Genomic DNA, 22,939 nt, shown 5'->3' on the forward strand with positions numbered 1-22,939 from the left:
TCAGGTGTCTGCCAGTTACAGAAATCAGCATTTGAATAATACGAGGACAATCTTTACACAGTGCACAAAAACATCACTCTAACAGAATGATGATAAGGCAACTTCTGTGCTCCAGGCTGGATCTGAAATGTCCCCATGTACTCGTGCTTGGATACTTTGTCCCAGCTGGAAACTTTGGCTCCTTGCTACAATGCTGGGACGTGGGGCCTAGCGGAAGGCATCCAGTCCTTGGGACATGACTTTACGGTGTTTTGCCTCTGCATATGTCTTATCATTTGCTGCTTGCTGGTCTCCTGCAATACGAGTTGTCCTGTGCCAAGGTCCCCTCCCTCCCTACTGAGCTGGGTCCTTCCGAAATCATGGGTCCAAAGAAACCTTTCCTTCCTTAGCTGTTGTTTTTTGGCTTGTCTGTTTGTTTTTTCAGGTACTGAGGAAGCTAGTGAGTACACTTCATAAAGACCCTAAACCACAGGCTTTGGAGCACTTCCGGGTTGGTGACCACTGAGGAACTGGGAGGGTAAAGTCCCTAAGGAAACTTGCTGCCCTTGCCCTGCACCTGACACCATGCACCCCCTCCTTCTGGCTCTTCATGAGTTGTACCCTTTAAAGTGGACCAGTAAACATAAGCAGGCCACCTCCTCCAAGAAGGAGGTAGGGAAGTCTTGACTTATGGCCAGCCAGTACAAAGCCAGCAATCTGCACCTGCAGAGACGTCAGTCCTGGGGGACCTGGGACTTGCGCTAACTCTAGGAAACCACCACAAAGGTCAGTTAAATGGCAGCACACAATCTGACGGTGTGGGAAGGTATTCCTCTATACCCATTTGGTGTCAGTACTGAAGGGGACATGAGAACAGAGAAAGAAATCTTTAAGGCGTTGGAACAAGATGTACCGACTCTAGTATTTTTCTCACTGTGGCCCCCAGACGCCCTTCTGTTCTTTCTCACTCAACTTCCTGAACGGATGGCACGCCTCCTCCAAAGGTTTTCCCCGCAATCTCCTTGACCTGTGAGCCTAGAGTTCAATGTAGCCATCCAACAGCCATGCTCTCAGGATGTGTGATTCCACTGATGTCTGTTTGGACTTTGCAGGTTTACCAAATCCGCACATCTCTGTGTGGGGAAAAGAAGGGCGGGAGTGGGAGCGGAGGCCTTGCCCTCCTCTCCTTAGGTGAAGGGTGGGTGCATCTTGCCTCTCCACAGCCACAATGGGAAGTGTTGTGTTGGTGGCCTTGACCTTCTATTATTTTTAAGCAGCTGTAGCTGAACAAAAGACAAACGAAAACTTTCTGTAGCTGACATTGAAAAAATTGCTGGCATGTCATATGGTAACTCATTAAAGAATTCCCATTCATCAAAACAATTCATTTTTGTTTGAAGAGGCAAAATAAGCAATTTCTTTCTGATTTCAGCATCAGCCTCTCTGGACATATGTGGCTCTGGTTCATTTGCAGTGATTTTTATTCTTAAATTTTAAGAGTTTTGGGGACCTGTTTGGAATATTTTTACTTAGATAAATCCGTATGAGCTCATTTTCCTCCTTATATTTTTTCTTTTATAATTCTAATCTCCAAGACTAGCATTTAAACAATTTTTTTCCTATATTATAGGAAGATACACACCGAGTGGTTTCTTTTTCTTTTTTCTTCCCCCTTCATCTCCCCCACAGAAATTGAAATAGACTCAAAGAATTTGAATCTATCACTGTACTGTGCATAGAAAAATGGTCTCTGGGTGATTTTAAAATGCTTTCCTAATGGGAGGAATTTTCCAGATTTTCTTAGAATCCTGAGCCTTAATTAAATTTTATAAATGTTCCATTTATAAAGCGCATGTAGCTCGAGTTTGTGTTCGCTCTGTTTAATTAGGCACCACAGAAATCCAGCTTAGGGCCTCCCCTTAACATTTTTTTTCCCTCAAGGTTTGTTAGTCAGGATTATTCCCTGATCACTGGCTTTGTATTCCTCACCTCATAGGCTCGATCTTCAGGAAGTTTCCGGTCTCCTTTCTTGCCCCCCAGCTTCACCCCTGGCAGCCCGGATCCCTTGTCAATGCTCTCAGTTCCCGCTCTCCTCTGTCACTACTTTCTTCTCCCTCTTGGCAGAAGAGGGAGAGGCTCAAAACCCTGGCTGAGGTCAGGTGAGCGGTTTGGTGTGCCAGCAGACTGAGACCGAGGAGAAACAAAGGCCGGTGCAGAAACCACGGGCAGCTGGAAGGTTGGGAGGGAGAAGGTCGCCTCTGCTCAACTCCTGCCCAGTCTCCAGGAAGGATTTCCCAACCAGACTCGCAGGATCCTGGTTCCGGGAAAGTGGGATCTTATAAATATCCCTTCGCCCTTGGGAATCCTTGGGTGTTGAAATTTACTAATTGCGAGATACAATTTTTATCTTTCCCACGTGTTTGTGCAGGGAATTCTCAAGTTCCAGTAGTCATCTGGTAAACCTCTCTGTCAGAGAGCCTGCTGCTCCTCAGACCGCCGGTCCAGGAATAGGACTGGAACTCCTGGGAAAGGGAGGATAGCTACAGGACTCCCTGGACATGTTTTCCTTTGGCCTACATGTCACGCTCAAGAGGTCAAGGAAAGGGGGCTTTGCTGATGCTGGAAAAGAACAAACAAACCTTCACACCTAGGCGCGCGCGCGCGCGCGCGCGCGCGCGCACGCGCACACACACACACACACACACACACACACCATTTCCTGGCTTTTTTTCTTTTCCTCACCTGCTCTTGATGTTAATTTTTACCTGCACAACACATACTGGCTAGAATTTCCAGTGCTGGAGAGACTAAAGGAGGAGCGCTTTTCTTAGTTCTGCACCCAGCACATCACCCTGGTCAGTCCAGCAGGGCCTGGAGACAAGCCCCTGCACAGGGCAGCTACTCTTAGCCAGCACTTGGCAGTGCCAGAGAAGGCTGGGGCTTGGCTCATCTCAGGCAGTGTTCTCCCCGGGCCCTGGATTACACTGATGCTCTTATCCTGTTTACCCCAAGTACCCTCCTAATGCCTGCTATCATCTCTAGGACTCCCAGGAGGAGCCAATTTCCCACTCAAAGCCCTCCTCCTGCTGCAGTATCCCAGTTTCCAACAGCCTGGAGGAGCGCTACACAAAGTGCCTTGTGACCAGGCACGGGAAACCTCTACAGCTAAGTCAATCTTCATAGCGTGCAGCCAAATAGGTCTCAGAAATGGTTTTGTATTCGGGGGGGGGGGGGCGCTGTGAAGAGCCTCCTAACACGACTGCTCCGTTATTAGAGAAAGTTTTCATTGTAGATAAAAGAGAAAGAACATCTGGAGGCATCGGGGAGGGTCCAGAGCAGAGAGAAGGAAAAACAGATTGGGCATGGCTAGCGTGAGAGAAGCCGGGGAGAGAATGGTGGAAATAGGGAGATGGCAAGAGATAGAGAACAGAGCATCGCAGGAGAGAATAAGAGAGGGAGAGAGACAGAGAGACACAGAGAGGGCAGGAATAGGAAAGACTAGTAGGTTGTAAGGAGAGTCGGTAGCTGCAGGGGGGAGGGGAAGGGCCAGGAGACTGGCATGGGAACCCGGAGGCCACCATGGGCTTTAATATGCAGCCATAGATAGAAGTCCATGGAACCATACGTCCCTTCCGCCCGCCAGAGGTAAGGAAAATTGCTCCTTTCGGCAGGTGGGACCCAGTCCTGAGGACTGCTGGCTTTTAGCTGACTGCCAGAAATCCTATAGTTCAGCCTGAGTTCATTTCCGAATGCTCGAACAGCCCGAGACCTGACAGTTCTGGGGTGCCAGCTACTTCCAACAGCCTAGTTTGATCTCATCATGGTGCTCCGCTGAGTGCATACACTTGGCCATTTGCTGTGACAATGCCAGGATTTAGACAGCACTCACATAATCGTCTTCACGGCAGAGGTCTGCCGAGCAGAGATCTGTATGTGAACTTACGTCCTTTACAGCATTTTTGTAGTCGGTATGTAATTTTTTACCTTAACAAACCCTGTGGCTCTACCGGAAAAATATCATCTCCCCTTCCCTCTTTCCCAAGATAACAGTGTTTTTACGGGTCAGGGCTGGACTCATCAATTGGTCACCAAGAGCTGGCCTTTGGGGAAGCATTTGTTCCTTGTCTCTTTGCTGTTTGAAAAGCTTCATGTGTGGTTTCTAATGCTTTCGAGGTTGGACATTTCTAAACTTCAGGTGGTCAGAAGAAGGCCTCGTCATAGATCAAAGGGCGTATGATAAGCAGCCAGAATAGGCAACGTGTAAAGTGGGAACTTTGAGTATTTTACAGAAAATACCTGTTTGGCTCCTCAGCCTGAGAAAGAAGGGTGGGGAAGGATTGGTATCTGAGTGTATTCAACTCCCAAATCTCCCACTTTCCGTGTGGGGCTGAGTTGCCAAGAGAGGCTAAATAATGATGTCACCATGGCTGAAGTAATAAGGGAAAGGTCTTCTTTGCCCCTCATATCTGCTTTAAGTAATTTGCTGAATGTTCATGAACGTTAATATGAACAAGGCATGTCTGACTTGGCAATCAGATTCCTTTGAGTTTTTCTTGAATTCGTTCACTTTTAGTGACAAGTTTTGTGTGTGCGTGTGTTGTGTGGGTGTGTGGGTGTTGTGTATGTGGTATATATGTGTGTATGTCGCTAGCAATGGAACTCAGGGCTTTGCTCATGCTAAGCAGTGACTCTGTAACTGAACTACACATCCAGCCCATAAAGAGGTCAGTTCTTTCTTGGAAAGATTTATTTTTATTTTGTTTTATTGTTTTTGAGTCAGGTTCTCACTGTGCAGCCTTGGCTGGCCTGAAACTTACCATGTTGACCAGGTTGGCCTTGAACTGAGATCAAATTGCCTCTTCTCGGTGGTGCTGGGATTAAAGGTGTGTGCAGACACACTTGGCCGAGGCTTTTATTCCTGTGTGTGTGTGTGTGTGTGTGTGTGTGTGTGTGTGTGTGTGTGTGTTGAACACCGCGTGTGGATGGTGGAGGGCGCAGAAGAGGGTGTAAGTTCCGCCCGGAGCTGCAGTTACAGGAGGTTGCAAGCTGAGAACTGAACACGGGTGCTCTAAAGCCACAGCAGGCACCCTAATGCTCTGAGCCATCGCCCCAGCCCCTATCTTGGAGACTTATCTGATAATGCTGGCTATCAGACACATGACTATCTCCAAGAAAATTCTGATGTGAAGTAGTAAAATATAACACTGGCTGGCAAATGTTTTCACTCTTTTCCTGTGAATTCTTTTCTTTTTAGCAAAGTGATTCACTGCCACGGACATTCGCGCAGGTGAATGACGTTTACAGTGTGATTTGCTGGTTGTCCTTCATCCGACCACTGTATTTATGATAGCTCTCCAATAGTTGGTAGATCGAAGACTAGAGTTATTTTCCTGTGCTAAGTGACTCTTTTCTAGTTAATGGGGCTGAGTCACACAAGGAAAGGTAGCTGTGGGGGCGTGTGCAGTCTTCATAGCATTCCGTTACTAATTCAGGAGATAGAAAATCAATCAAAGTGAACATAGCTTCTTAAGATGTATCATCTCCCCCGGTGGACAAACTTGGCACAATTTTAAAAGCAAAGTAAAACAGGATAGAATTATAACACAAAGCATAAAACAAATATTCATGAATTCATAATGGTACAAGTAGATGGTTGAATAAGTGAACAAGGGGCAAAAGATAGTTCTCCTTTTGTAGAAGAACTCCAGGCACTTTATGTCAACCTTCGGGGAGGTAAGGCACAGCTCAGCATTCCTCAAGTGTGGGTTGCTCATAGCCACTACCATTTCAAAAGGGCAGTGTAGAGAGGGAGCAAGCAAGTGCACACTGAAAACCGTGACAGACAGGGCTGTGCCCTGGAGGCCGAAGCCAGCACCAGTGGTGATAAATCATGTAAGCGTGGACCTGTAGTGACCGAGTCTTGTGTGTTCCCCAAATGCTCATGTGTGAGAAGCTCTGTGCCCAGTGGGGAACTGGCGGAAAGTCTCTAGGTTATTAAAGGCCGGTATGGGACTTTGCATTCTCCCTCTTGCTCTTTTGGGGTTTCGACCATAATATGCTGACTTGTGATGGGTCCCAAAAATGACAGGGCTTTTTGATCATAGATGGAAACCTCCGAAACTGTGAGTCAAAATTAAAATGTACCCTTTACACACTGATTTATCTCAGGCATTTTTTTTTTCTTTTTACAGTCACGAGAAGCTGACCGACACAGTACCCTTAGTACAATATGATAAAGATGACAGTTTGCATTCTGCTCTGTCTGCCCCAAGGAAGCCTTATCACCCCATCATAACAAGAAAAACATCAGTCTCACCCCAGGAAAAAGATATCCTACAAAATTCTTCCTAATCGCCATCAAAATCGTCAAAGCCGTTCAAAATAAGGGGAATGTGAGAAATCATCACAACTCAGGGGAGTTCAAGGGGACTTGAATATTAGATGTAGTAGAGTGTGCAGGAATGGTACCCTGGGACAGAAAGGGACACTAGGTGAAGCCAATGACACCTGGATAAGCTATAAAGCTGGTAAGGATGCACTATTATTGGCTTACGAATTGAAACAAATGTACCACCCTAATGCAGCCAGACGACATGTGTGGGCACTCGATAGTCTCGATTCTTCTATGTCGGTGTGACTTTCCTTTTAAAGAGTATTTTAAGTAAGCTGTTATCTCCTCAAAAGAGAAAGCAGATGGGAACGGAGCCAGGTTTTGGGCGAGATCAGCGTATCAGTGACTCAGCCAGAATTTATATCCTTCCTGCCCTGGAGCCCATTGCTGACAAGACCATCTCAAGAGTCCCCAAGAACCAGGCTTTCCTCCTAAGATGAGTGTCATAAGATGACCTCTGAACCAGCCGGGCTCTTCTGTTTCCCCTGAAGAGGCTGCACAATCATCTAAATTATAGTGCAGGGACCCTCAGATGTGGATGGGAATACCTGGGTTAGACACTCCAGAACCCTGAACATTTCAATTCCCCAAGATTCCCGAGCCATCAAAAGTGCTCCTAAATCCATGGGGGACCCCCTAAATCCATGGGGGACCGGGGGAGTTGGATGAATGGATCTCCTCTTCCCAAAGTGACAAGTGGTCCTTTCCCAGCTCAGAACCTATCCCAGGTCCAATTATTATTATATAAATAAGCAGAGTTAAGTTAGAACATTCTGTGGAAACAGCCAATGCGCTCCCAGAAGATGAAAAAGTATGCATAGAGCAGGACCCTGAGAACACTTGACTAAGGGAACAGAACAATAAAGCTTGAGAAGAAAGCTCGTCAATACGATTCCCTTCTTCTACGATATGGAGCTGTATTTTCCTGGCAGGACCTTGAGAGATTATGCCCTGGGAATATATTTTCAGACTCACACCCAGAAGCATGGAGAGAGTATGATCTACACCAATGTTTCCCGTGTCAAGGGGAGGAGCAAGAGCTCAAAAGGTTCAGGTGAGTGAGCGGGCCTGATTGGCCACCTCAGGAAAACCCACCCACTGAAGCGGGAAGCCTTGGAAAATGAGCCAAAAGGTGAAAAGGAAATCCCAAAGCACCCTGAGTCACACTACTGAATAACTAAGGGTCCAGGCACATGAGGACATCTCCCACAATGTGGCACAGGAAACACTGATGGCAGGGGCCTCAATATTGAGTAACCTGGGGTTACTTGGGGCCCTATGTTGGCTGTCCTGGGGTTGGCTGTCTTCTGTGGGACCTACCGATGGTGAGCTTGATGGTACAGAACTCCATTTCCTGGGAACAGTAAATAGGGCAGGACCCCCAAATAATAGAGGTTAAATGTTGGGTTTAGCCTGTCAGAATCAAGGTGGTTACAATTATGAATGGTTAACAGAGCTTGGTACTCCTAGGAACAGAATAGATGGCAGCTGACAAGGTTTTTGCTCTTTATGTGTACATAAAAAAAAGAAAGAAATTAGGCTGAAGAGATGCTCAGTGGTTAAGACTGACAGGTGCTCAACACCCTTAATCAGGCAACTCAACCACTTATAACTCCAGTTCCAGGGGGACCTAAACCCTCTGGCGTCTACAGGAACCTGTACATGTATACATCAACTCCACAGAGACACAGACAGACAAAAATACACACACACACACACACACACACACACACTCAAATAAATCTTTTTAAGAATCATGAACAGATAGGCAGTGGATGTGTGTGTGTGTGTGTGTGTGTGTGTGTGTGTGACTATGTGTATGTGTGTGTGTGTGCTCATGTGTATGCACTGGAAAATCCCTTAGCCAATCTATACCTCAGCCAGTTTTCAGACTTGGCATCCACTAATTGAAAAAGAACTTGAGCCCTTAGGAGGAAAGACCCTGAATCACCATAGCAACCACATATGACAGCAATCTAAATAGTATTTCCCTGAGGGAACCTATGTCCCTTTACTCAAATCATCACAGAGAGGGATGAGAGCTTACCCACAAGGCTCCAGGACTGTTGGAGGTAGGTTCTGAGCTTTTCTAAATTTAACCCAGGATCTGTAGAATCTTCATGCGTCTCTTATTGGAACAGGGCATTCAGCAGCCAGGTAATATGTAGAAATCCAGGCCTGAATGATTTGCAGCAGGCTCCCTGGAACTTGGAACCCACCAAATGGGTCCTCCCTTAGTCTGTGGCTATGTCACTGGAATGGACCTGATTGGTGGTTGGCAGGACCCAATGATGATTTTTGGTTTGTGAGTGTGTACAAAGTAAATGGAGTTGAATGAGAAGACTTTGAAAGGGCTCTTTGCCCCAGCCCAGAGATTAAATGACAATGAAAGCAATACTCTGTCCTAAGGAGTTCCATGCACAAAGACCGATGGCATGCAGGGGGAATTGGGCCAGTCATAGCTCTGGCCTGGTTTGTCAGTCTTGGCCCCACAGACGCTGGGCAGACTCAGCAGGGTGTTAGGTACTACAAGCCCCACGCCTGCTGTTACTGCAGCTATAGTCCATAGCTGTATTGCAGAGCACAGAAAAAGAAAGAGCTTGGGCACAGAGAAGTTGGTCTTTTCCATCTCTTCTAGGAGAGAGTCCAGAAGCAACCTGCACTGGCTTGAAGTGGATACTGCTATAGATTTACGTCTTGCCCAAGACCTGTGCCCTGTGCCAATTCTTCTCCTGTCTGGAGCAGTTCAACCCAAAAGGACTAGTCTGTTTGTTTAAGGAAAACACCCAGATTCCCTACAATATTGGCGTCATGTCAACAGGCTCAGATGAAGAAGATGTAGTAAATAAGTAGAGACCTTGCTTGGACCCCATGACAAGCAACTTCTCCATGATTCAAGGTGGAAAAAATGCCATGTGGAGTCTACGGCAGTAAGAGACTCACAATGAAGACCTCTGGGTTCTGGAGCAAGGCCACGCCATCTGCAGCAGAGAATTATATACCATTTTTGAAAGAATAGCTCTTGGCATGCCATGGGCCCTGGTTGAGATGAAGTGCTTAACAAGGGATAGCCAAACTGTCCATGATAATCCGAGTTCCATCCAACCGAAGCTATGAGGTCAGGTGGGCCTGGGAGCATCCATCATTACAGCCAACAGTACATCCCAGTCGGACAAAGCAGGAGAGGTAAGCACAAGAAAGCTTCAGGTCCCCCATGTTATCCATCATCTTCACACCAGCTTCAGTTCATATATATGACGCTCATCTGCAGGGTGATGGGGGCCATACCATCCTGTTTTGGACAATTGAGTAAAGAAAAAAGGGGGAATATTGTGAGTGCAAGCCTGAGCTCTACACTGACTGCGTGGTAGTCCCTCCCATGAGTGACTTTAAAGATAGGCCAAGGGAATCCCTCCCAACGTGGACAGCCGTAGACCAACAGCCTCCATTTCCCACTTTTGAGAAAACGAAAGTGTCCCACGTGGGTGTACATGGACAGTAACAGAAGCCTGGGCTAGGGGCCTGAAAGGGTAAGACTTTAAATCTCAGGGACATCAGCCAGGCATCTTTTGCCTGTAACTTCAGGATTTGAGTGGCCAAGGCAGGAGGACTGTCATGAGTTTAAAACCAGTTCTGGGGACGAAACTCAGTGTGGCATGCGCGCGAGGCAAGCACTCCACTGAGCCCTCTCCAGGGTAGGAGAGTATCTGCTGCGGAAGAGAAAACCAGCCCAATAGACAAGAGCATTTGGCAGGCAGGATCAGCCAGCTTCTGTCGCCGGCCACCTAAGTGATGGCGCAACTGGTACGTCAACATGGTGGCCATTTCCAAACCATGGGAGAATCTGTAGGTGCTTGAACTCACAAACTCATGCTCATCAAGGGTGCCTCGGTCATTGCCACTGGTAAGTGTCTTAACCTGCAAGCTAGAGGCAAACCCAAATTCTCAGACAAAGCACCATCCCTCAGAGAAAACCAGCGCCCATTGAACAGGAACTGGTCACCTTGTATGTTTCTACCTCAGAAAGAGAAATGATTTAACTCAAGTAGAATATATGCATATATATAGGTTTTGTTTTCCCTCACAGAGGTCCTAACCTGCTGTTTGGAGGCCCACTAACAGTGTTATGGCACTAACGTGGGACCTCACAGAACACTGCATTGCACTCAGCAGTCTGCTTGGCCGCCGTAGAGATGTGACAGGAAGCATTTGGCTATGACCTTTCCACAGACTACAACGTCGGATAGAGAGATGAGATTGGTTTGTTAGGAGGAGTTTACAAAACACCTTGGAGATGATAGCTAGGCTGTCTGTGTGGGACACCAACCCCTAGAACCTTAAGTCAAGGACCATTTCATGACACCGTGCCCTCAACCTATGGAACACAAGGGCCTGGTAACCAAAACACAGGAGGGAGGCATGGCCCCACCCCTCCTCCCTAGGACCTGCCTGGGCAGTTCCCACTTCACCTACTTACCAATGGCTTTTGCAAGATTAGAAGTTTGGCTCTAATGAGAATGTTTCCACCAGGGGGCAGAGCGGGAGTCACCTTACACCTCAAGGCTTAAGTACTGCCAGTTCTAACAGTACCCTGTGCAAGGGAAAGAGGTGCCACCTCGACAGGAGTGATCGGTTCTGCTCTTCAGGAGGAGCCAGGGCTATCGGTACATAGTGGGGCAAGAGGCTATGTGCCTACTGTCCTGGTGGACAGTAGGATGTTAGGATGTTAGGTGTTAGGATCTGGCGGTGTTCCCTGGCACACCTTGATAACAGACAAGTGTTGGCTTGCACACCACAGGATAGCAGGGGCTGAGGGACGACCTTGTTTTGCCCTAGCATGTAAGCTATGCCAGGGGAGGTGCCAGCTGAGGGAGAGGGCCGTGCGGGATGGATGGGGTGAGGTGGAGTTCCCAGGAGTAGCCCCTCATCCCTCTGGCCCTTCTCTCAGCTTCTCCAGGAAGAGAGATGGCAAGAATCTTGCAGGTTCAGTTCCCAGATGGGACAAAACTATTATACGGGATAAGTGGGTTGAAATTTGGATTGAACTAGGAGTGATGACTCGCTGCCCAGGTCCTCACTTGGGACCCAGCCTCTACGATATGGGCTGCGGTCGGCTCACAGATGTCCCTCAGCCACAGGGAACTGTGTCCCACCCCCACAGGCCCCAGGCAGCCCTATACCTCTTCCTAACACATCCAACACATGATTGATGGGGAGAAGAGGAGTCAGAGGGTGACAGGGCCCGTCTCTTTTGTCTCAGTTCGGTCCCAGCATGAAGTGACGCCCCAGCCCTTAGATAAGCACCCTTTGCTGCTCCTGAGAGGCATCTTCTTCTGCACGGTCCTGGGCTCCACTTCTCCTGGGCACTTCACTGTGAGTGCGCTGCAGACATCACTGCCTCACAGTGCTTCCAGGGAACCTTTGCCTGAAATCCGATGAAGACAGAGCGACAGTGTCTGGTTCAGTCCGGACACCAGGGCATGCTGCTTTCCGGCTGGCTATACCTACACTGGATCACCGCCCCGAATAAGGCCAAATTCAGTTGATCATTTTACAGAATTCTGCTGACTCAGGCCCCAGCATCTCCATATCACGAACACACAAGCCCTGCCCCCTACCCACCACATCCGAAGCAGAGCCAGCAGAGAGAAAAAGCAGTTTTGATTTAACAGTTCTTTTCTGGTTCATCAAAAAGAAAAAAGAAAAAAAAAAAAAGCCAAATCCAACAACAACAAGAAGGAAGAAACAGAACCAACTCCAGAACATCCCTAGTTAATCACAACATAAATAAGTGTAACTGATTCATCTTTTGTTTAGTAGAAGTTACTAAATTTTGAATTAAACCCTGACCACGGGCCAAGCAAAATCGCAGAAAAGCAAAAGGGCAAGTTCAAATTCCAGTTTCAGTAAACTTATGTCCAAATTCAACTTTTTTTTTTTCCACCCCAACTGTTGGACGAGAATATCATTCCAGTTTTCATACAAGGCTCACTACAAACAGGTGTCTAAATTTTACTAAGTAGGTAAGAGTCAGATTCAAAACTTTTCTGGGTAACAAATATTTCAAAAATCTCCATTTTTTTTTCCCTCAACAAAACTTTGGGTTACCTCCTCCCCCTCCTTTCCCGAGCAGTAAGGCACAATCATTCTAGAATACTGCCAAATATAACGAGCATCTACAGATGGGCCGGCCTGCAGCTGGAGGCTTTAGCTCTGTAGTATTTATCTGAAATCTCCAAGCCAGCAGAGCAAGGCAACAGCACAGCGGACTGAGCACAATTCTCAATGTTTTGGCTCTGGAGCAAATAGCGGCTGAACTTAGTTTTTTCAGCTCAAATGGAATTTATGCAGATGTGCTTTGCACTAAATTCATTAAACAATTACATCCTGGTGCCGTTTTCACATTTTTTTGTAAAGGATCTGCATAAGCACTAATTAGATCTAAGACAATGTTACTGGGCAAATTACAGTGTGGATTGTTCGCCTCGTCTTGCATCCCGCATCTGCTTCGAGATGATGATAATTTAGGTGCAAGCCATATAAATGTTGGGTTTTGTTCCATTTACTGGAAATATTTATTTGAAACATACTATAGATTAATTGATAACGTAACCATTTTTAAAAGAGCCTCCCGATGTTATTTTTCTCACGGGCGTTGAGGGGTGAAATTCAGTCGGGGAGGGGGGCTACGGTAGCTGGGAATTCTCACAATTGCTAACCGGCATTTTTCCCTCCGTAAGGGTGAGGTTTGCTGCTGAAAGGATCTTTGCATTTCATTTGGCTTCAAGTGCAAGCTGGGTTTGCTGAATTACAGCGGGGCCTTTCAGACTGCAGCTTTGACGCAAAGGCATGCAGTCTCCTGGACAGCTCTCTCCCAGTCACAGCAACCCAGCTCTTCCTGCATCCGCTGGACAATGTCGGGGGTATCAGACCTCACCTCGGGGTGTGTCTTCTTCCTCTAATATTTATCTTCTATTCCATATAGCATTAAATGTAAAAGTCTAACATTTAAGCATGAAATTCACTCTGTGGCAAGTTAGGGCATTCCAGCAGGGTTTCTATGGCAACTTTGAATGTACCAACTTAATTCAAGGCTTCCCCCAGCCCCGAAGTCACCACCCTCTAGTAGACATTCTGCACCAGGCTCTCCATTCTGCTCACACCCAGAACTGCTTTCTGCTCCAGCCCACAGCGTCTCCCTCCCCGGGAAGGAGGCCAACGATGGGAATCAGCTTGGCTGCTGCGGTTTTAAACCCCACTCCTGAGGCTGGACTTTGCAAACGGGTACTTCTATTGTTTGGTGGAGCCAGCCAGGAAAACCCAAGTTCACTGTGAACGCCAACAGAGATTATGAGGCAAAACTGAACTCTGAATGTAATCAAATGAAAAAGCCCAAGTCCAAGATATGTGGAAATGCCCACATATTATTAACCCCAGAGTGGCACGCACTCGTGGGCCTCTCCGAACCTAGCGTCAAGGCTAGCTCACTCTGGCCACCTGCTTCTTAGGTGGGGTTTTGCATTTGATCCTTGGGTTTTTGCTAGGTGGGGAAGGTTGTAACCATAAGGGTGATAATAATTGCTTCTGCAGACTTAATTGTAAGGCTGAAAACGCTGTGCTGGTTAAATATGAGATTATATCCTCCTTGAAGGAGAAAATAATTTAGCTTGGGGCTTTGCAGTTTAAAGGTGAACTATATTGCCAATGTGGAAGAAAGCAGTGTTTGTGGATTATTATTTATTTTCTCTCTCTCTCTCTCTCTCTCTCTCTCTCTCTCCCTCTCTCTCTCTCTCTCTCTCTCTCTGTGTGTGTGTAAAGTCTTACTATATACACTAAGTAGACTTTCAACATGCTGCCTCTGCCTCAGGATTATGGATGTGTGCACATCTAAACAAAAAATTTGTCAGCTGCCAATGGCTCTTTTGCTAAGGGTAGAGGCTCATGAAAGCCTCCCCAGTCCACGCTGAAATGTTGACTAGCCTGATCTTTCGGAGGATTGTGCAGGCAACCACAGCTGTTGTGATTGTGTGAATGCAGAAGTTCCGTCATGTCCAGAATCATTGTTCATATCACTCTCCCTGATCTCTGGCTCTTACATTGCTGCTTCCTCTTCTGTATCGGTCCCTGAAAGTTGGGGAGGGAGTGCAATTTAGATTTCCCATTTGTGGCTGGGAAATCCACATTCCACAGAAACATATTCTCTGCACTTTGATCAGTTGTGAGTTTCTGCATCAACTGCTCGAAGAAACTTCTTTGATGTGATCAGAGATATAAACTTAGAGAACAGTTTGATACCATGGCCATTTAGCAAATTAATAGTAAAAGGTTCATCGTTGAGACTGACGAGATTTTTCTAAGCATGGTTTCGTGTCTGTATTTACAGTAATGGGTGTGCATTTCCTTCCATGAAGTGGGCCTTACAGCCAATGAAAAAGTGGTTGGTCACTCCTGTGACATTTGTGCCTCTAGTGCACTCCTGGGCATATCTTGCCAAACAGTCATTATCGTGGTTCACAGGGTTTGAAGCTGAGAAAAACTGATTATTGCTTTTCTCTTCCAGCAATGAGAGTATATGGCAGATTCCAGGAAACAAACAAACAAACAAAAACCAAAAAGCTGGGATGAAGCTTCCAGTCCAGTACTTGCTTAGTTCTTCATGGTGTGACATGGTGATGTGTTAATAAAGCCGGGAGCTCAGCGTGTGTCACCAAGAGGGAAAGCTTGAATGGTAGGGACAAAGCAGGATTATGTCTCTGAGCCACACGGAAGATCTTGGTTTTACTCATAGGTTTCTGGTTAGAATGTACAGAGGCATTAAAAAGCAGTCTGGCTGTTCCTGAGTCACTCAGTCCGAGTTACCCAATGATCCACTTATTCCATTCCCAGGCATGTACTTCAGATTGACCGTGTATATATTAAAACTGGAATATTAAATCCAGAAGCTCAACGTGACTTGGAGAGGGTGTCTTCAAGAAGTTATTGGGGTCACAAACACACCACCATTGTGGGCGGGGTCAGTACTCCCCTAAGAGAGGCCTCAGAGAGCTCACTCTCCCTTCCCCTCTGTGAAGAACGAGGGTCCATCGGACATCCAATAAGCTAGCATTTTGATTTTGAACTTTCCAGAGCCTAGGACTTTGGGAAATAAATTTCACTTGCCTACAGCCACCCAATTTATGGAGTTTTGTTACAGCATCCCAGGAGACTAAGAAAGTGTTCCCAGAGACATGGAAACCCACGACCACTTAAAAAGTTGTACACGGTAGCAGCCAAAGATGACGGACACAACCCAAACACCTATCATGGCTGAATAGATAAACCATAGTACACCAATATAAAGGAATTTTATTTGGTCATTTAAAAAAGATGAAGTTTGTTTGGTCCTCTGTGGGTCCCACATCCAAAGATTAAACCAAACAAACAAACAAAACAAAACAAAACAAAAAAAGGAAAGTATTTTTAAAAACTTGGGCCTGTATAATTCTTTTCTTGTCATTTTTTTTCCTAAACTACTAAAATAACTATATAGTTAACAACCTGGGAGTGATTTTAAATACATAGATCCAGGAGCTGGAGAGATAGTTCAGCAGTTAAGAGTGCTTGCTTGTCTTCCAGAGGACTCTGGTTCTGCTCTCAGAACCCACATTTAACTCCAGCTCCAGGAGATCTGATGCCCTCTTCTGGCCTCTCTGGGCATATACACATGTCCCACACATACAAACAAAAATAAATAAAAAAAAGGGGGGGGAGTCTATACAGATCCATGAAATTAACTCTTCAAACTCCAACAAAATAGTCAAATCAATTTTTAAAAATTAGCTATAATGTTTCACTTGATTTTATCATGAAAATAATAAACAATGTTCCTTCACATCCACTAGGAAGGGTTCTATAGAAAAACGGAAAGTACAAATGTTGGTAAAGATACGCAATGCTGAAAAACCGGTGTGGTAGTCCCTCAAAAAATAAAAAATACAGGCCATAATTAGGGAGTAGCTCAGATATCGGGCATTTGCCTAGCATGTGTAAGGTTCTGCCATAAAGCCCTAAAACTGCAAACTTTTTGAAAACTGTAATTACTATATGATCCAGCAATGATTTTTTTAAAGGCAGAAACCAAAAAGAATTGAAAACAGGATCTTGGAACAAATATTTGTTCAAGCAACATTACTCATAACAGACAAAAGTTGAATGTGATTCAAGTGTCCACTGATAGGTAAGTGAAAAAACAAACCAAAAAATGCAAATAATGTTATATAGTATAAAATTTGGCCTTGAAAAGAAAGGAGATTAGGCTCATGCCACAACATAGATGAGACCTGAACCTCAAGACACAAAGCTACGTGAAACAAGCCAGGCACAGGAAGACAAACACTGTATGATGCCACCTTTATAAAGAATCTAAAATGGCCAAATTTATAGTCAGCAAATAAAATGACAGTTGCCAGGGACTGAGGAGACACAGGGACAGGTAGCAAATGTGGTAAATTTAATATCATATGCATTTTATCACTTAAAAAAAAACAATGGTTGCCTGTGTGTCTAAGAGCCTGTAAACATGGTGAGGAAGATGCATGCCTTTGGATCTGGGCTGGATTCGGTCTTGCCACACATTTCTCCATATTCTCCCTGGCTCCATTCTCTAAGACCCAAACGACAACCCTAAGATGATAAGTAAAGAAGACTGTATCTACGTTACATGCTTATTTTCCTCTTCTATGATACTTTAGAAAAAAAAAATACAGATGAGCATCCATAAGTAAAAATGCCTTGTAATTTAAGCTGCCAGATAAATTTAAAATCTGAATTCAGCATAACAAAAGAATGTTTAATAATTGTTTCATGTAAACATGTCTGTAGCATTTCAAGTGTCTTGGACAATGTTTGGAATATATGTATACAAAAAATATTATTTATTAGAAATTCAAATTTAAACGTATATCCCATATTTTGCTCACTAAATAAAACCCTTACCCACAACACTGAGGCTTTTATCATTCAAGTAAGTGACGAAGGTTTTCTTTATGGAGAGGAAAAGCCATTTTTCTCCAGTATTCCAGAGATTTGTTCTCGCCCTTGTCCTTGAGCCCGGCTATTATCTTAGAGGCATGATGGGCATATGGCTGAATGACTGAAATGACAGCTCAAAACCTAGCTGATAGATTAATCTTTTATTTTACCTCCTAATTATGATTGGTTTGAAACAAACAAAAACATGAATGGGTTAAGGGCTTAATTTCCCTCTTTGCCTCTTACTCCAATAGCACTGGGAGCCAGCCTTCTCTCTGAGGTGAGCCTCCCTCTCATAGTCATCAGAAGCGGTTGTATGAAGATGGTGGCCCCGAAGAAGACATGCTTTGAGCTTACAATAGTAGAGACAGTGTCTACCCGGTCAATTTTATTGAGAGAGGCTTGCCCTTCCTCAGAGCCGTTGAGATGCCTTCAAGTGCCTTATACACTACCGGCCCTCCTGTATTCGTTGCCCCGCCCTCCAAGTCTCCTGCTGGGGATGGCGCAGTGTCATTAAAATGAAGTTCCCTGAGAAAGACAATGGTCACATTCACCCGCAGAGGCCTGCAGGGACACGGAAGGCAGGCCTGTCTCATAATTGTGTGCTGTGTGCAGCATGGACTCTTAGGCTTCTCCTGTAGAGCTGTGGTAGCTGTGGGTGTGGTAGGAGGCACCCAGGAGGCGGGGTGCTGTGCTCTGCTTCATCCCTCCAAATGGCCAGCCTCTGTGCCCATTGTCGGCCAAGGAATCGTGCCTTTTCTGCCTTCTACCGTGTAGTATTGTGGATTGGTATGGCTGGACTTGTGCTTCAGAACAAGATTAGAAATTCATTTTCCGTCCAGTCTTCACCATAATTGCATATACTGTGCCAGATACTGAGTTGGGATAGGAATATAATCTTTTATTTTACAGGAAAGATGAGGTCCCCCGGGGAGAGTTAAGGAACGTGTTCAGACTTACAGAGCCAGTTCCGGGACAGAGGAATGGAAAGCCAGGAACCGAACTTCTGAGTCTATGGTCTAACCTTCACACCGCACCTCCCTGTTCAACTGTGGGTCTGTACCAGCTTAAAACGTGCAGCACACAGGAAAAGCAGCTTAGCGCTGGAGAGATGGCTCAGGCCTGAGGAACTGAGTTCAGCTCCCCAGTATCCGTGGAAAAGCTGGTGTATCGGGTCTGTAACCCCAGTGCTGAGGGGGGTCAGAGACAGGAAGATTCCCAGAGCTCGCTGGCTGGACAACCTAGCCAACGCATGAGTTCAGCGGGAGACCCTCTCTCAAAACACAAGGTGGAGAAATAGAGAGGAAGACACTGAGTGTTGACGTCCAGGCTCCATACACGCTGCATGTACAAGTGAGCATGCTCACACTATTAGGGTAAGGGGGGGTTGGTTTACTGCTGGTGGGCCTGTGTCAAGGTGTACCTCCAAGAAGTCCCGTCAGGCAAAAGATCTAGTGAAAGAAGTTTGCTGGGGGAGTGGGGACATGAGAGAGAGAGAGACAGAGAAAGGGAGAGAGAACAGAGTGGGGTATTTGATGTGGCTGGGTTTTTCTCTGTTTTGTGCCCCCCGCAGGCACCTGGTGGCTGCCGGTGATGGCATAAGTGCTGCTGAGGGCAGGTGGGTGGAAATGCCTGATTGCTAACACACACACACACACACACACACGCACACACACACGCACGCACGCACACGCAAGCATGCTCGTGTGCACAGAAAAGAAAAATCACTTTAAGTTTTAAAAATAAGAAATGAAATCAAATTAGAGTAAACGAGATAGAGTTGACTTCTTCCAGACAGGGTAAACCCTGGACGCACAAACTTCCTGTCTGCGGTCACTTTCCTCTCGACTCAACCCAAGATTCAGCAGAGTATTCGCTTCGAAGAATTGACAATTACAGAGGGAGCTTGTTGCTCCAACAGTTCCATATTTTAATAGGAGAATTTGAAATTAAGTAATGTTTATCAGGGTAAACTGAATGTCTAGAATTTAGGAGTCATTTACATTATAATGCACTTCCTCACGCTTTTCCTGTGCATGAATAGACTTAAAATATGGTGATGAGTGGCATTGTTCAGGCTTCTTCGGCTCCCGAGGAGCACACAACACACTCTAAACTCACAGATTAATTGCTAATGAGAACATTGCTCTTGAAGAGTTATATTGTTCATGGGAAAATGATCACTCCGCAGAAGAGGATGGCCTTACACGGCACCATTTTGGATGGAGAAGCAAAACCGGCATCTGGCCAGGTCGTGAGCCCCTTCTGATCTCCCCATTTGGGTTTCAGGTAGTCGTTGACGGAATGCTTTCAGGACGAAAGAGTCAAAACTGTGGAAAGCCAGAGGAAACAGACCACCACCCTGGAACTGAGTTACAGGTGGTTGTGAGCTACTTGCTGTGGGTGCTGGGAACAAAACGCAGATCCCCTTGGAAAGTGGCCCTTGCTCTTAACTACTGAGCCGTCTCTCCAGCCCTGATATACTGGTCTTTGTATCTTCCCCTCTTAGCAACAAGAGTCTGCTTGGGAAATCCCACTGCTGTCTGCACTAACCTGGGAAATGCTTAGCACCCTTCCAGCTAGCGGACGTTGCAAAGAACCACGTGTGAAGGGAGCAGTGCCTTCGGTAGGTGACATCTTGGGGCAGGCATTGTCACAACTACACTGACCGAGAGGAAAAGACATAATGGGAAGAAGTTGCTCCCTTTCTGCCCAGGGCTGCACCTTTCTGGGTGACAACTATTAATCCGCAAAGTTTCTTTTTATCTCTACAGTCTGTGATTTCTCGTCTCCCCTGAAAGTCCTAAGTGAAACAGATGTTCATTGATGGAATCAGACAGGACACACTATGATATACTGTGGGTTAAAAGGCGGTGCCGAGCCTCAGTGATTTCACACCACAGTGGACTGTTTTTCCTTTGTGAGGTCTGGGATGAGCTGGGTTCCCCGGCTCTGTGTCTGTCTTCCCACTGTAACTCCACCAGCAAAGCTGGTCTTATCTTTAGCTACCATGGTGAGGGAAGAGACAGTTGATGGTCTGGAGCTGCCTCACCTCCCTTTCCACCTGTGAGACTCACATGACTCCCCCAAGGACAAAATGCAGCCAGCAACACTGTCATACTTTAATGAGAACCACTGATCCCAAAGCAAATAAGTTTCTACCCTTTCTCTTCCAGTAAGCTCGAGGAATTATACTCCCACTTCAAGATGTGCTGGCATTTGTATTATTTACAAATGACAGGAATGTAAGCTCCTCGGGACAGCGTGGGCTTCGTCCCGGTGTCCCTGGTACCTGGTACAGCACAGAACGGGTGAAAAGGAGCTCAACAGAGCTTCGCTGAACAGTAGAATGAGCTAAGGAGTCATCCACGGCTGAAAGTTCATCAGGCAGTTCCTGTTGCTGGCTTCCCCCAGCATATCACACCAGAGTGGTGTTCTGCAACACACACGCACACATAGACACACACACACACACACACACACACACACACACACACACACACACCCCTTCACGTTCCTGCTGACTTCCTGCAGTTCGCTTTGACGAGAACAGGGAGCTACAGCCGCACAGCTCTCTTCAAGCAGTTCAGAAACACGAGGGATCAAGTTTCCATTCTGTAAGGAACCATTCTGTCTTCAACAGAACGGCTGCTGTCTCCCCATCTGAATCTCTTCCCTGAGAAAATTCATCTTCAGAATGTCACATCCCCAAATCAAACCTCCAGCCAAACCAATGGATAAACAGTCCTCTGAGTGTAAAATCCTCTGACCACCATCTGGATGAACGTCTCTGCTTATTTCTCCCATAATCCTAATAGACCTGTGGTGCCCACATAGCCTCCCTCGAGGGCCTGGTGACAGTGTTTCCCTTACCGGGTGTCTTGGTCCTGCAACCATAGCCCCGATGATTTCCTCGCTTGGTGTTTTTGGCTTTGCGCTTATTAGTACACAGCATCATGAGTGAGCAAATGCTATTTGGCCAGACAGCTAAAAATAACTTGTTGTGCCTGCAACTGGGACATCTGACAGCAAAGTTGGTGATACATATCATTAAGGAAACGGGGATCAAACAAAAACTCGTGTCGTTGCTGCACCGTTAATCTGCTGAGGTCTGAGACAATGTCGGGATTTCTGTATTCTTTAGGCATTTGCTACCTACTAATTGGAATACAGGGACGTACTCTCACTTCTTCTTTTTCTTAGGATGAATCTTTCAGCTTGGGCTTTCTCCTCTGGGCCTGATGCCATGCAACAAAAACTTGGTGCATGCACTGTCATATTTTCATCTGTGTGCAGGCTGCCCCCTTGGGGTTTGAGCATTAGTATTTGCTGATATTTTTTTTTTTTTCTGCCATGAATATTGAAGTGCAAAGAGCTTACATTTAGCTGCGGCAAGGCCTGGAGTTATGAGGGAGTATAATTTTTCAATAATGAGCTGAGTGTGTGTGAAAAGGTAGTGGGTGGTTTTATATAGACTATTTATAAACCCCTGAAGGGAAAAAAAGCATGCTCCATTCTTGCTATTAAGATAAAGCAAACTAGACCAAAAGGCTCTATTCATTCTGGTTTAGGTACAGCTGATATGTACCTAAAAACTCAGTAGATGAAAACCAGTGTTGCAGAAAGACAGAAGGCCGAATAAAACATACCATAGAACATTAATCCCAAGTAGCACGCCCATCTGCAGATTTCAGAGCACTTGTTTTGAGAAAGAAGTTTAAAACATGATGAGTCCATCTTGCATTGTCTGATAGCCTCGTAACTGCAACCCAGTATTTGATTTGACAGTCTCTTCTTTGAAAACATCTTTGGCTGAAGACCAGATTGTTCCTAACTATGATCTACGTTTTGAGTTTCCTAAATGAAAAGGGAAAAAAAAAAATAATCCTATTTCATCATACTCTAGTTACTTATTTACCAAGAAGTGCATTAATTCTTTTACTGATGTTAGCTAAGTATTCTGGCTGTGGGCTGTAATTGCTTGATTGTTAACTGTCCACCGGCAGTTATTCAAGCTTTCTTTTTCTGAGTGTTCATAGGAACTCGGGCCAAATGCTTGGGTGTTGGGTGTTGTTAAATGTGATGGAGCATTTTAAAGACACCAGGACTATCTCTCATATTTTGAGGTGGGGACCCGCCTCAGTAAGGTAATGTTTTCTTTGAGATCGCTTGGGCATGGGCAAGTGAAAACATGGACTGCTGGGTCCTTTCATATTCTATTCGCCAGTTTTTGATGCTGTAACAAAATACCAGAGGCCGTCGGCTTAAAAAGGCAAAAGGCTTATTTTGGCTCACAAAATTATTTCAAAGGTTGCAGCTCATGACCACTTGTCCCCATTGCTTTGAACCTGTGGCTGCAGTTCATCTCGGCAGGGGAGTGGGGTAGAAAGATGGAAAGATAAGAAGAAGAGCTGTTAGGACCCAGAACCCTTTACAAGCACCCCCCTCCACCCCAGTGATTAAACTTTCTCCAGCTAGGCCCCATGCCCTGAGGGTTCTACCATCTCTCGTCAGTGGTCTTTATGGGACATTTAAGATCCAAATCATAGCATAATGAGG

The sequence above is a fragment of the Meriones unguiculatus genome, chromosome 11 (assembly GCF_030254825.1).
Source record: "Meriones unguiculatus strain TT.TT164.6M chromosome 11, Bangor_MerUng_6.1, whole genome shotgun sequence".
Lineage (NCBI taxonomy): Eukaryota > Metazoa > Chordata > Mammalia > Rodentia > Muridae > Meriones > Meriones unguiculatus.